General features: G+C 49.0%; 1 long non-coding RNA gene across 3 annotated transcripts in view; it reads left to right on the top strand.

Moving 5' to 3' along the window:
- LOC146073915 (uncharacterized) overlaps window positions 1-15610 on the top strand; it is a 73545-nt gene that overhangs the window by 48796 nt on the left and 9139 nt on the right. The window contains exon 3 of one of the 3 annotated variants that reach the window (XR_014473332.1): window positions 13181-13415. The exons of the other annotated variants lie outside the window; for them this stretch is intronic. This is a non-coding gene — a long non-coding RNA (uncharacterized LOC146073915). The remainder of the gene's footprint in view (window positions 1-13180; window positions 13416-15610) is intronic. 3 annotated transcript variants of the gene reach the window in all.

The raw sequence follows: 15610 nt of genomic DNA, 5'->3' as shown, positions 1-15610 counted from the left end.
TCCCGCGGCCAAAGCATTAACCCCCTGGCTGATCAGCATGGGCAGGGGTCCTGGGGAAGTGGGGACCCCCCCAAATGAAGTGGTCCCCCCCCTCCAGGACTTACCAGCCCATGCTGATAGTCCGGGGCTGTCCCCGATGCCCCTGGGCGGTGGGCATCGGGCTGATGGCTTGTGTAAAAAAAAGAAGTACAACTATTGTTTTATACTGGCGAACTATGAGTCCCAGCAAGCCTACCCCGCATGCTGGGACTTGGACAACCACAAGTCCCAGCATGCGGGGCATTAAAGGGCCCGCTGGCACTTGTAGTTCTGCAGTACAAAAAATAGTTAACAAAATCACACTGACACACTGTAAAATAAAAGTTTAATACACACAAAACACACACACACTGATACTTACCTACCTTGAGCCCGTAGGTCGGTCACTGGATCCTGGGTCCGTCCTCTGGGGCTCCAGGGCAGAAGAGTCCGGTTCCGGGGCCTTGGTCCTGGTTCCGGGGCTGGTCCTGGGGTTCCGGGGCTCCTGGGTTGCAGAATCCGGGGTCCGGGATCCGAGGTAGTCCCCAGGGGTACCTAAGGAAGCAAATCCAACTCACCTGGTCCCCGGCGACGACCTCGGAATCCTCTCCGGTGACAGCGCTGCTCCCATCTGGTACCCGGCTCGCAGGACTTTGACAGGCGCAGAGATGTTTCCTCCTCGGCGTCTCTGCACAGAATGATTTCTTGGCCAATCAGGAGCCGAGAAAGTCGGCTCCTGATTGGCCAGAAATCATTCTAACTCGAGACGCCGAGGAGGAAACATCTCTGCTCGAGATGCGCTGAGATGTTACTTCCTCGGCGTCTGTATTCAGAAGGATTTCTGGCCAATCAGGAGCCGACTTTCTCGGCTCCTGATTGGCCAAGAAATCATTCTGTGCAGAGACGCCGAGGAGGAAACATCTCTGCGCCTGTCAAAGTCCTGCGAGCCGGGTACCAGATGGGAGCAGCGCTGTCACCGGAGAGGATTCCGAGGTCGTCGCCGGGGACCAGGTGAGTTGAATTTGCTTCCTGAGGTACCCCTGGGGACTACCTCGGATCCCGGACCCCGGATTCTGCAGCCCAGGAGCCCCGGAACCCCAGGACCAGCCCCGGAACCAGGACCAAGGCCCCGGAACCGGACTCTTCTGCTCTGGAGCCCCGGAGGACGGACCCAGGATCCAGGGACCGACCTACGGGCTCAAGGTAGGTAAGTATCAGTGTGTGTGTGTTTTGTGTGTATTAAACTTTTATTTTACAGTGTGTCAGTGTGATTTTGTTAACTATTTTTTGTACTGCAGAACTACAAGTGCCAGCGGGCCCTTTAATGCCCCGCATGCTGGGACTTGTGGTTCTCCAAGTCCCAGCATGCGGGGTAGGCTTGCTGGGACTCATAGTTCGCCAGTATAAAACAATAGTTGTACTTCTTTTTTTTACACAAGCCATCAGCCCGATGCCCACCGCCCAGGGGCATCGGGGACAGCCCCGGACTATCAGCATGGGCTGGTAAGTCCTGGAGGGGGGGGACCACTTCATTTCGGGGGGTCCCCACTTCCCCAGGACCCCTGCCCATGCTGACCAGCCAGGGGGTTAATGCTTTGGCCGCGGGAGCTTATATAATAAGTTTACCCCGGCTGTGGCATTACCCTGCTGGCTGGTTGTGTCCGGTGCTGGTTCTTAAAATACGGGGGACCCCTAGTCACTTTGTCCCCCGTATTTTGGGAACCAGCGCCGGACCTTGAGCCTGGTGCTGGTTACATGAAATCAAGGGGACCCCTATTTGTCGGGGACCCTGATTTTATGTCACCAGCACCGGCTCAGTGAGCCCGGGGCTGGTTATACTCGGGCGGCGGACCCCGCGCTCGTTTTTTTTTTTAAACTTTGCGCTGTCCTGCAAATGTGCGATTTTCAGACATGAAAATCGCACATTTTCAGGACTAAATACAGCGCACCACTTTGCCGCAAATCGCCCCTCTTCGCACTTTTCAGCCTCCAATGCGCATCACATTAAATATGCGCATTTTGACTGAAAAGTGCGATTTGTAAAAGTGCGATTTGCGGCGATGTGGTGCGCGAATAAAACATGCGCATTTAGCGCACAGCATAGAATGTCACCCTTGGTGTCAACACTTTTATTCCCCATAACAGTCAGCACCACCGCCCGTGGCTAAATGGAGTAACCAAAATCCAATTGTTAAGATTGAAAAGAAATTGCAGCGATCCAGAAACTCTTCTTTCCCAAAATTTTTAATTAAAAAATGAGTTCCTGGCGAAAGGTTATAATGAAAAAGAACTAATTGAGACTATGGAGGAAACTCAGAAAAAATATAGAACATCCTTGCTTAGAAAAAGAATAAACTCCAATAAAGTGAGAAAAGAGAATTCAGATAAAAATCACAAAAATTTGAAAAAATAGTTAGAAAGCACTGGCACTTGTTACAAGAGGATCCGGTATTAAAATCTTTTATCCCCAACCATCCTAAATTTATCTACCGGAAATCGAACAACTGGGGGGGTTTCTGAGTACACAGAAACCCCCCTCATGAGTCTAAGGCTGAAAGCTGAGGGTCCCCTCTTTCCATAGGCACAAGAATTTTACAAATCGGCCCTTGGGAACCGGAGATATCTGACTTCAAAGCAGTGGTCCCATCCAAGCCTGTTAATTGCTCTTCCCAGTCAGATATTTCAGGTTCTTTCTAACGTAGAGTTTTTCTGAGGGTATATTCCAAAAGCTGGGACACTCCCCCTTTGATGGATATTAGTAGCTTGTCTCTACTGTGCCCAGAACCAGAGATATCAGCCTTCCAGCAGCTGTTTACTGCTCCAGCTCCACACACCTGGTATGTAGTTTTATATACTCGTTGGCAGATTGCTCTGCCTCCTGAACTCTGATACCCTAGTGCCCAATACCATTTGGTAGGTGGGATTCTCTAGTTTTTAATTCCATTAAAATCTAAGAAATCTATTTCCGGGAACTGGAGATATCTGCAGTCAAGCAAGCTGTCCTCCCACCAGAAAATTATGAATAATAAGCCCACTCCACTATACACCCCTCCTCTGCGTATTAAACACCCTCTACCACCCTGGAAGTTATGTATCAGGGCCCCTTCAGCCCAATGCCCCCTTCTCCCACCCCATCTCCCACCATCTGTGCAGTAAAGGGGTAATTAGTGGAAATTACTGATCCAGGCCCTACATGCTGAGTGGTTGATATAATTCCCCCTACCACCCGCGGGACATCAAACCTTCCCCCACCCCTACCGCTGGTGGATTGGTAGGGGCCCCAATACATTGCAATGCCCAGGGGTCTAAACTGCTGTTGACGCCCCTGTATGTATATATATATGCATGTATGTATGTATGTATGTATGTATGTATGTATGTATATATATAATTATTATTATCTCCTATATATTTGGCTACATCTGTCACTCAAAGTGGGTGTCTGTGTCTATAACGCTCTGTTCCTAGACTTTCCTCTTAATGTGTGATTGCCTTCATCTGTGCTGAACACCTTTCTGAGAAATTAACCTGTTTAAAACAGGTGATGGCAATCATACATTAAGGGGAAGTCTAGAAACAGAGCATTGTGTCCCTCCTGGAGAGGGTCATGTTGGGAGGTATGTGATAGAGAACCAGCCCAGTGAGCCCACAGACAGTGCCAGACACCCACTGACTTCCCATGTTGCCCAGCACTGCTACTCCACAGCCACCAGGTGAGCGCCCCCCTCCCGCGATTTGTGGCAAAACCTCCCCCCCCGCGCGCCCCTCCCGCGATTCGCGGCAAAAACACCCGCTCCCCCGCGACCCCCCTACCGCGATTCGCTGCAAAAACAACCCCCCCACGACCCCTCCTGCAATTCGCGGCATAACCACCACCCCGCGACCCCCCCCTCCCGCGAATCGCGGCAAACCCTCCCCCGTGACCCCCCCCCCCCCGATTCGCGGAAAAAACACCCCCCCTGCGACCTCCCTCCCGCGATTCTTTAATTTTTTTAATTTTTTCATATTCATTGTCATGGGTCAACATGGACACCGATGAAGTGGCACACTTATGTCAACATTTACATGTGTTGACCTTTCTGTGTTGATTTTTTTCTTGTGGCGATTCGCGTCACCCCCCCCGCAACCCCCCCTCCGGCGATTCGTGGCACCCCTGCATCCCCCCGCGACCCCCCCCCCTCCCGCAATTCGCAGCAACGCCCCACCGGAACCCCCATGAACCCCGGTCTCCCGCGATTCGCGGCACCCACCCCCCGCAAATCGCGGCACCCCCCGCGATTCGCGGCAGCCCCAGGATTAAATGGCACATGCAAAACACTGGCACGGCTATGGTCGACAATGAAAAAGGTTGACATGAGTTTTTGAAGATTTATTTTTAATTTTTTTAATTTTTTCATATTCATTGTCATGTGTCAACATGGACACCGATGAAGTGGCACACTTATGTCAACATTTACATGTGTTGACCTTTCTGTGTTGATTTTTTCTTGTGGCGATTCGCGTCACACCCCCCCGCAACCCCCCCTCCCGCGATTCGCGGCACCCCCTGTGACCCCCCACCTCCCGCAATTCGCGGCAACCCCCCACCGGAACCCCTGTGAACCCCGCCCTCCCGCGATTCGCGGCACCCAACCCCGCGACCCCCCCCTCCCGCAATTCGCGGCACCCCCTGTGATTCGCGGCAGCTCCAGAATTAAATTGCACATGGAAAACACTGACATGGCTATGGTCGACAATGAAAAAGGTTGACATGAGTTTTTGAAGTTTTTTTTTTTCATTTTTTGAATATTTTCATATTCATTCTCATGTGTTGACATGGACACCAATGAAGTGCCACACTTATGTCAACATTTACATGTGTTGACCTTTCTGTGTTGATTTTTTCTTGTGGCGATTTGCGTCACACCCCCCCCCCACAACCCCCACTCCCGCGATTCACGGCACACACACACACACCTCCCCCGCGATTCTCGGCACCCCACCCCGTGACCCCCCCTCCCGTGATTCACGGCACACCCCCGCGACTCCCCCCTCCCATGATTCGCCGCAACCCCCGCCCCGTAACCCCCCCTCCCGCGATTCGCGGCACCCACCCCCACGACCCCCCCTCCCGCAATTCGCGGCACCCCCCGCGATTCGCGGCAGCTCCAGAATTAAATTGCACATGGAAAACACTGACATGGCTATGGTCGACAAAAAAGGTTGACATGAGTTTTTGAAGTTTTTTTTTCATTTTTTGAATGTTTTCATATTCATTCTCATGTGTCGACATGGACACCAATGAAGTGCCACACTTATGTCAACATTTACATGTGTTGACCTTTCTGTGTTGATTTTTTCTTGTGGCGATTCGCGTCACACCCCCCCCACCCCCCCCCCCCCCCCGCAACCCCCACTCCCGCGATTCACGGCACACACACACCCCCCTGCGATTCTCGGCCCCCCTTCCCGTGACCCCCCCTCCTGTGATTCATGGCACACCCCCCGCGACCCCCCCTACCATGATTCGCCGCAACCCCCGCCCCCGTAACCCCCCTCCCGCGATTTGCGGCAACCCACCCCGCGACCCCCCTCCCGCGATTCTCTGCAATCCCTCCCCTCCCGCGATTCGCAGCATCCACCCCCCCACAACCCCCCCTCCTGCAATTCGCGGCACCCCCCGCGACCCCCCCTCCTGCAATTCGCGGCACCCTCCGCGACCCCCCCTCCCGCGATTCGCGGACACCTAAGTTGCAATACAGGGCATCTTTCATACAATTCTAACCATATTTCTCATATACAAACGTTCACAAATTAAGGGGGCGCAGCCCCTTACGACGGTGTGAAGAGCACCCGTAGGGCGCGATGAATCACCTAGTTTATATATATTTGGTCTATCTATAATACTTTAACTGACCCGGCATATACTGGGTCACCTAAGTGTCCATCTCCGAGCTTTGCTCCACCCCTCTGGAAACCCCCTTCTGAAAATCCTGCGTTTGCCCCTGATGCCGACATAGTTCAAGATGTTGACATGCACCATTTTGGCATCCTCATAATGACAACGTATTCACGGTGTCAACACCTGAAATGTTGCCATTGGAAATGTTCCCATTTTCAGAATCCACCAGTTACAGTAGGTGCCACCAGGACTGATAGAGTGAAGCATTATGGGGTAGTAAGGCATTACATGAGGAGGGGGGTACATAGGGATAAGGAGTAGCTATAGGGGAGAATATATTTATCAGAACACAGCTTATGAAACATTTCCACCAGAATTGCTCACACGATCCAGAACTCGACATTGGAGACACCTCTACCACAGACAGCAGGTAAGACACCACTAGACCACCAGGGATGATGAATGTCAACATGGTCACTTTTGTCACATACTTTGACAATGTCGACATTCTCAGTTTGACCTTATGTTGAAATGATATTTATTTATTTACAATTTCTTATATAGGGCAGCATATTCCGTTGCACTTTGCAATAGTAGATAACAGATGACCAAACATGGACGCTATGGAAAGTCATCCACCCCACCACTCATCTGCTGGAAATACCGGCAGATGAGTGGTGGTGGCCTGAGATAATGCGAGATACGCACCAGCGCTCATTGCTGGCCCATACACGCTGAGCGGCTTTCAGCTCAAAATCATCCAGTGTGTATGGGCCTTTAATGCCGGTACACAAAGGCCCTTGTCATTAGTCTGTGGAAATATAGCTCAAGCTAGGACTACAACTCCTCGAACAGCTGTGAAAATAGAGATCATTTGTTTCTATAGAGAATGGGCTGTCAGCAGTAAATACTGACCAGTTTCCAAACGCGCCAATATCCTGAAACGCAAGTAGCAGAGTTCCTGGTCTGATAAACCCAGGGAAATAGTATTTTCTGACAACCTATTTGATTTAGAGATCAATTACCTCTAAGTTGTGGAGTCTCAGCTGAACCCAAGACATCACACATATGGAATGTTCCTCCCCCATGGGGAAGAGTTATCATATCTAAGATAAATAAAACGGAGAGAGATAAAGTACCAGCGAAACCGCTTCTGTTCTTTTACAGGCTGAGTTAGAAAATGAACAGTTAGAAGATGATTGGGGGTTATTCTGATTCACTCGGAAAGGCACAATCACTCTCTAATGGACAAAACCATGTGCACTGCAGGTGGGGCAGATGTAACATGTGCAGAGAAGGTTAGATTTGGGTGGGGTTTTACTTCAAAGTGAGATCTATATTGCAGTGTAAATATAAAGAAGCCAGTATTTACCCTGCACAAAAACAATAAAAGGTACTTGTTTCCTAGCACGGCCACAATCGCATTGATCTTGTGCCCTTAATAGTGGTATGCGATGGCCCCCGACGCGATGGACCCGATTACCCATTGAAATGCATTGAAAAGTTAAAAAATCGCGTTGGTCGCGTCGCATGCGGCTAAATAAGCATTAAATGGTCCCGACGCGAGGCCCCCGATTTCCCATAGGGAACAATGTTAAATGGCTCAATTTACCCAAATCAACAGGGAACAATGTTAAATGGTCCAGAAACCCCCAAAAACACCCCTGAACAGTGAAATGGTCCCCCAAAATTAGTTAACGCCACCCCACGATCAACGTGAACCCGAAGCGTGGCGAGTGCAGCGAGTCCGCGAGGGGCGGCGGTACGCGTCCTCCGACCTTTTCATACCCCCACTATCCACGTCGGCGTGGAGTTGAGAATAGAATAGTGTGGCGAGCGCAGCGAGCCACCGAGCACGAAGCGTGGCGAGCGCAGCAAACCCCGCGAGGGGACGCGGATACCTTCACAGGTAAACGCGTCCCCTCGCGGGCTTCACAGGTAAACGCGTCGACACGGACACCTGTGAAGCCTGCGAGGGGACGCGTATAACTGTGAAGGTATCCGCGTCCCCTCGCGGGGCTCGCTGCGCTCGCCACGCTTCGGGTTCACGTTGAACGTGGGGTGGCGTTAACTAATTTTGGGGGGCCATTTCACTGTTCTGGGGTGTTTTGGGGGGTTTCTGGACCATTTAACATTGTTCCCTGTTCATTTGGGTAAATTGAGGCATTTAACATTGTTCCCTATGGGAAATCGGGGGCATCGCGTCGGGACCATCGCATGCGATTTTTTAGCACGCATGCGATGCGACCGATAAGATTTTTTACCTGCGATGCCCCAGATTAGAATCGGTGTGGCCGTGCTAGGAAACAAGTACCCAATAAAACACCCAAATCTCTCTCTGCACATGTTACATCTGCCCTACCTGCAGTGCACATGGTTTTGTCCATTAGAGAGTGATTGTACCTTTATGAGTGAATCAGAATAACCCCCAATATCTCTCGCCAAGATTTAATAAATCTCCTCCAAATAACATGTGATGGACAAAGCCTTCAGTTTGGACATGATCCTATTTTTGGGCATGGTATGATTTGCCGACAGTTACCATGTTGACTTTCATTAGGCCGGCATGGTCGAACTGTGGACATGCAGCATGGAGACCCTACTGTGTACATGAAGAACTGCATACAAATGTCTCTGGTGGCCTAGCGGTGTTCTACCTTCTCCCAGTGGCTGCTGATCCCAGTGGTTATGTATTGTGCAGTTCCGCATAGGACTTCTAATACCTTAGTGTCCTGGTGAGTATTAATCCCGATACTTAACCCTCCAGGACCCCCCACACACACACACACACACACACAGCTGAACCCTAGCCACCACCACCATCACAGTCTAACCTTAACCCTCCCTCAGCCTGACCCTAACCATCGGAATCGTCAGAATGTCGACATTTCATAATGCAGTATTTCAAATGTCGACATTGTGAACATGTCAACATTATAAGGATATCGTCATGGCACCTGTCTACTTTTTGAATTGTGTTGAAATTCCCATGTTCAGGGCCGCCATTAGGGGGTGCTGTGGGAACAGCTGTCCCAGGCCCGGCCTCTCTGAGGGAAGGGCCTGGTCCACTCATTTTGCCCACTGACCCCCCCCCCCCCACACACACACACACACACACTGCCTCTGCTGTGCTGCCTGCGCTGCACTCAGTACGCGGAACGAAGCAGGTCCCGGATCGCAGGTGTCTTCAACTCAAAACGCCGGCGGACAATTACAATGCTGCACCGGCTTTTGAGCCAATAATATCTCACGTACCGTTAGCCAATCAGAGCGGCTGCCAGTACGCAAGCTCTGATTGGCTCACCAACTGGTGCTGCATTTTAATTGGTGTCCTGAGTTAAAGAAGCCTGCGCTCCGGGACCTGTTTCGTTCGGCGTACTGTGCTTAGACAGCACAGAGGGAGAGGGGATGGAGGAGCAGGAGCCGAGCGGTAAGTGAAGTGAGGGAGGGGGGCCCAGACTGGAAATTAGTCCTGGGCCCCAAAATTCCTATTGGCCATGTTGACAATTTGGTGTCAAATTTAGTAATGTCATCATGGTTACATGGTTTCCTATATTTGTCATTGCATAAAAAAACTTTTAATATTCAGTTTAGAACACAAGTCATGTCCATTTGTTTATAATATCTGTTTGATTTATTGTATATTATATCTAATTCCGAAATGCTATTAAATTGTTTTGTATTCTAGCGCAGTCTCCCCCTTCCCTTCTTTTCTCTTTAAGTCCTGGAGCCGTCCATAGCAGCTCTGGGCATGTGGGGGAAGCACAGTGACGGATGTAAGGGTATAATTTACATGGACTGATTCATCGCTGCATAAATGGATATCCAGCCTTGGCATCACGTGTGTTGAACAGCGGCTTATGTTCTAGCGCTGGGAAGGGAGTTGGAAGGCGAGTGGTGGGTGTGCTAGCAGATGGATATATGCCGAGCGCTATACAATTATAGTGCATTCTTATGCAACCAAAATAACTCCAAGCGCCCATCTATAGATCCGGCTATTGTCAGGATAAATGTACTCTTGCCAGCAGCTGACAAAACCATTTCATTCTCAACTCTGAGTTAATCATCGCGTGGAAGGTGTTCCTTACCTCCTCGTACATCTTTAATTGTTGTTCCCGCTACATTAAATAAAGGCAGAAAATTCGAATCCGTGATGGTTTCAGGGTGCAGCGGCACACGGCGGTTGGGTCATTTTTGCAATAAACCCTCCGTCCCAATAACCGCTGCTCCCATAAAACACTTCAGCTATCAGCACCACAACCTTCAGTCCTTAAAGGCTTCTATATCTGATTAACATCTAAAATTGCACGACTCATTACAGCCTATTTTCGGTGTTTGGCTCTGTTAATTCCGTACATTGTTGTAGCAATACCAAAGAACCGCAGGAACTAGGTAATTATTGTGTAATTTGCCTTTTTTTTTACCTTAACTCACTGAATTCCAACTTTTCCATGAGGTGGACAAATTCCTGTTCAGCGTCGCTCGATTTGTTTCACTCTCTGCTCAGAATGAAATAATCAGAGACCTCAGGAAGAAGCTGTTATTAGTGAGTTGCACTACAGAATGTTCTCTTGCAATTACTGTAAAATGCTGCATAGGGTATATACTGTATATAAAGGCTAAGAGACAGTGCTGCAGTCAAAGGCATAACTCTGGGAGGCATTGGAGTCATATGCCACAGGGCTCCTGCTCCCAAGGGGGCACCACTCCTCCCCTGCTAGTTTGAATCAGTTAATTGAAAGCCGTTGATATCGCCTCTGTGTGTGTGGCTGACTCCCCGGAACATAATTTTTGCCAGTGGCACACCATATATTAGAACCCATGACCTGTCTTACTGAAGACAGACACCTTACTGATTGAGCTATTTGGGGGTGCACCAGTATGTATCTTGCCTTCAAGCAATTGGGACGAACTTACGCCACTGGCTGCAGAGTTACTGCAATTGTACAGATGGAGCACCTCTAGTGCTTGGGGGGCTGGTGATCGAATCGCCAGCCACCACCAGCTGACAGGCCCCACCAACCATCAGAAGACGCTTATGCACCCGTTCCAATAGAGCTCCCTATCGGTCCTCGCCTCCGGTCCCCGTCGGTCACCGGTGCGTCAGCATGCAAGGGGATGCAGCTGATATTGTAGTATTATTTTTATGGTACTTGTTTCCTAGAACGGCCACAATCGCGGCCATCGTGTACCTTTAAGTTAAGGTACACGATGGCTGCGATGGACCCGATTTCCTTTGAAATCAGGTCCATTTTGCTGTCAAAGGGAAAATCGCGGGCATCGCGTCGGTCGGGACCATTAACATTGGCCCCGACGCGACCGACGCGATGCCCCCAATTTTGCCATAGGCTTCAATGTTAAAATATTTTTTAACATTGAAATCGGGAGCATCGCATCGGTCTTGTGCCATTATAATGGCACAAGATGAGATGGACTTGATTAAGTCCATCTCACATAGTAAAAAATGTGAAATGGGCCAATATGACCCATTTCACATTATATATGGCCCCGTCGTCACCCCACAATTGACGTTAACCCGAAGCGTGGCGGGTGCAGCGAGCCCTCGAGGGGAGGAGGTGCGCGTCCTCCGACCTTTTCATTCCCCTACTATCCACGTCGGCGTGGAGTTGAGAATATATAGTGTGGCGAGCGCAGCAAGCCACCGAGCCCGAAGCGTGGCGAGCGGACACGTATACCTGTGAAGTTATACGCGTCCCCTCGAGGGGCTCGCTACGCTAGCCACGCTTCGGGCTCGGTGGCTCGCTGCGCTCGCCACACTATATATTCTCAACTCCACGCCGACGTGGATAGTAGGGGAATGAAAAGGTCGGAGGACGCGCACCTCCGCCCCTCGCGGGCTCGCTGCGCTCGCCACGCTTCGGGTTCACGTCAATCGTGGGGTGGGGTTTACGCAGTTAAATTGGGGGTGTAGGGAATATTTTACATTGAATCCAATGTAAAATCGGGTCCCAGGGACCCTATTCACATTTGATTCAATAAAAAAATCGGGTCTGTCGCGTCGGTCGCATCGCATGCGACCAAATCGCATGTGATGCGATCGACGCAATTTTTCTGACACGACCACCCCGATGGAAATCGGTGTGGCCGTGCAAGGAAACAAGTACCTTTTTATTATTATTATTCCATCAACCAGCCCCTGCCAGCCGTCACCAGGGGGCATGCGCACACGAGACGCTCGCGCACCCCCTAACCCTGAAGCGGGGTCATGCCGCCCAGCCGCCAAGAGATGGAGTCCCTCTCCGCCGGCTCTTGCCAGTGGGAACGGACAAGCATGAGAGGGGTTCCATCTAAACCTGGATGTGCATTGTCTAGTGAGTTATTTGAGTCTGTGGAACTCATAGGTATATACAGGCTGCAAGTGTGTGTTATATGGAGGGCTAAAGATATTGCAGATCTTTTAAGATATGCTTAAAAAAAAATTAAATATCGAATAATTAATAATAGATTAATTTAAAAAAAAATCCATAAATAAATCAAAGCGTTTTTTGTAACAACTTCTTTGGCTTTAGATTTTACAATTTTCTTGATGCGGTTTTTCCACTTGAGAGAAAATGAGGTCAGGGATAATGTCACATATATTTTTAAACACTTTATATCTAATTGAAGATTCCCTTTAACCACTTCAGAGCAACGGTGGCTCCCAGCACCACTCAAGCATGTCCAATTACTTTCTTCATCAGAATTATGTCAATGTGTACATGTGTACCGTCCGTGACATCATTATACACAATTTTTCTGAATAATTATCACAGTCGAGCGGTTAATGTCAATACCTGTGGTCTATATTGAACAATCTCAATATATATATAAAAGCTCCTAATTGGGACGGTGGGGATTAAAAAACCATAGCGGTAGGTGACACCAAGGCCTGGGAAATACTTTGAGCTCAACTAATTAGAATGAGCGAGCCATGCTCTGAGGTCACCTAGAGGTGGGGCAAGAATACGGTATGTCACGGCAGTGGCGTAAATTCGTCCCAGTTGCCCGGAGGCAAGATAAATTGGTGCCTGCCCCAAAAAGCTTAATCAGTAAGGTGTCTGTCTACATGTAACACAGGTCATGAGTTCAAATACAGGGTGTGGCAAAACAAATGTTAGGAGGGGGAGTCAGCCAAAGAAGCGATATTGATGGCTTTCAATTAACTGATTTAAACTCGAAGGGGAGGAGAGGTGCCCCTTTGGTAGCAAGAGCCCAGCAGCAAATGCCTCCATTGCCTCCCAGAGTTACGCCTCTGTGATTAATCTCACTTCTTCTTTACAGGGACATAGCAGTTAGATTCACCCTCCTATATCTGGCCTGCTCCATCGTGATATCGGGGCCATCAGGATTTGAAATTAGTGGACCTCAGTCCTCAGGACACTCCGTACAGTTCTGCAAGGAAGTAACTGATCATCTGGAGCATCTCAGGATCCTTTGCAGGCGGGATTTTTGTTTCAGACAATATTTTGCATGGATACTAGAATAAATGGGTGGATACTCACATTGGAACGACCTAGTAAGTAGTAGCTGGTGCAAAAATAGCCACAGATGCATCTGAGTCTGAATTACAGTAGCCCCCTAGTACCCACTCAAACCTGGGCAGGGCCAAAAGCAACATTTGGATTTGTGTGTGTATGCTGAAGATCGGGGGAAGTATAGTTCCTGCATTGCCAAGAGGTTAAAGACTACGACATTATCTCCGGCAAGCTCAGTACTGGTGCTCAGCCTAATATGAGCATCATGTATGATCGGCATCAAAATTGTGTGTTTTTCCTTGTGTGACAAGGAACCACATACACTGGATAAGATGAAGTCTTGGTCTTTATTTTGTAGCAGGTAAACAGCAAACCAGGTAATCAGCATAGGCAAGTATGGTTACATCATTGCAGCATACAGGTGTCACAGCATGGTACAAACCCCTCACAATGTTCCAGTGGTCCCTACCGTAGCCCACAGCCCCGGCCTATCCCTTGGGCAGCTATTCCACCATCAGGAGCCCTGACCCTCAGCCCTGGAAACACTTATATCAGGAAAGCACAGGTGCTGCTAATCAGCCCAACCCTGATCACATCTCTTTTCCTGCTGCTGCTCTAAAACCTGGACTGGATCCTCCACATTACCTTCACGTGGAAGTATGCTGCCACTGCCACACTTGCTAGTTACCTCCACAAACAAGGAGGGGTTGGAACATTTCACTGATGGCTCTTAGCTTGACTCAAATGTATTGCTGTAATTCTGGTTGGGTCCCAATAGCAGAAAAACTCATTTACAGTAATAGGTAGTACACATCTACAATATGCAACTGAATAAGGTATGCTACTCAAAAAAGACAAAAATAGTGTAGAGCGCCAAAGGGATTGAGTTTCCCTAAACTTGAATAAGTCAAAAAAATAATAAAAATTAGATCAATTGGGTATCACAAAGTAAAAATACATTTAATTATCAATTAAAACATATTCAATGTAAATACACATGATAAAAAATTAATTATTGCACTTATAAGAAATATGGCATGCAGTAAACCACTTGTCAGAGAATAAAGTTGTATTGGATTCTTAAGTGAGTCCGCTTGTTCCAGGTACTGCTACCTTCTCAATGGAATTAGATGGTCCCCAAGGTGGAGGGGGACAAGGAGGGGCAGGGTAGGGGGGGTCCAAAATGGCTTGTACTGGTGGTGGTCAGTTGATCCTGCTGGAGGCCTTGATCTCAATTTCCACTGGTGGGCAAGATGTAAATACCTCACTGCTCGGATAAGAGGCTCCAGAAGTAAGCAGGTGTTGAGTCCCAAATTTGTACATCCAAGTTGAGAATATTAGCACAGTGCTGGGTCCATGGGGAACAAAGTTGGTAGCTGGTTCAAGGGGTAGTGATGGGTATCCAAAGTGATATTCACAAAGTGCAGACAAGGGTTAACCTGACGCGTTTCGTTGCGCTCTGGCAACTTTCTCAAAGGTATATGGGTCCCAATAGCAGAAAAACTCGTTTACAGTATTAGGTAATACACATATACAATATGCAACTGAATAAGGTATGCTGCTCACCTGTATACTGCTCACCTGTATACTGCTCACCTGTATACTGCTCACCTGTATACTGCTCATCTGTATACTGCTCATCTGTATGCTGCTCACCTGTATGCTGCTCATCTGTATGCTGCTCACCTGTATGCTGCTCACCTGTATGCTGCTCACCTGTATGCTGCTCACCTGTATGCTGCTCACCTGTATGCTGCTCACCTGTATACTGCTCATCTGTATGCTGCTCACCTGTATGCTGCTCACCTGTATACTGCTCATCTGTATGCTGCTCACCTGTATGCTGCTCACCTGTATACTGCTCACCTGTATACTGCTCACCTGTATGCTGCTCACCTGTATACTGCTCACCTGTATACTGCTCACCTGTATACTGCTCACCTGTATACTGCTCACCTGTATGCTGCTCACCTGTATACTGCTCATCTGTATACTGCTCATCTGTATGCTGCTCACCTGTATACTGCTCATCTGTATGCTGCTCACCTGTATGCTGCTCATCTGTATGCTGCTCACCTGTATGCTGCTCACCTGTATACTGCTCACCTGTATACTGCTCACCTGTATACTGCTCACCTGTATACTGCTCATCTGTATACTGCTCATCTGTATGCTGCTCACCTGTATACTGCTCATCTGTATGCTGCTCACCTGTATACTGCTCACCTGTATACTG

Source organism: Crinia signifera, chromosome 4, assembly GCF_055691185.1.
Source record: "Crinia signifera chromosome 4, ASM5569118v1, whole genome shotgun sequence".
Lineage (NCBI taxonomy): Eukaryota > Metazoa > Chordata > Amphibia > Anura > Myobatrachidae > Crinia > Crinia signifera.
The sequence above is the reverse complement of the archived record's forward strand: the minus strand, read 5'-3'. Positions and strand labels throughout refer to the sequence as shown.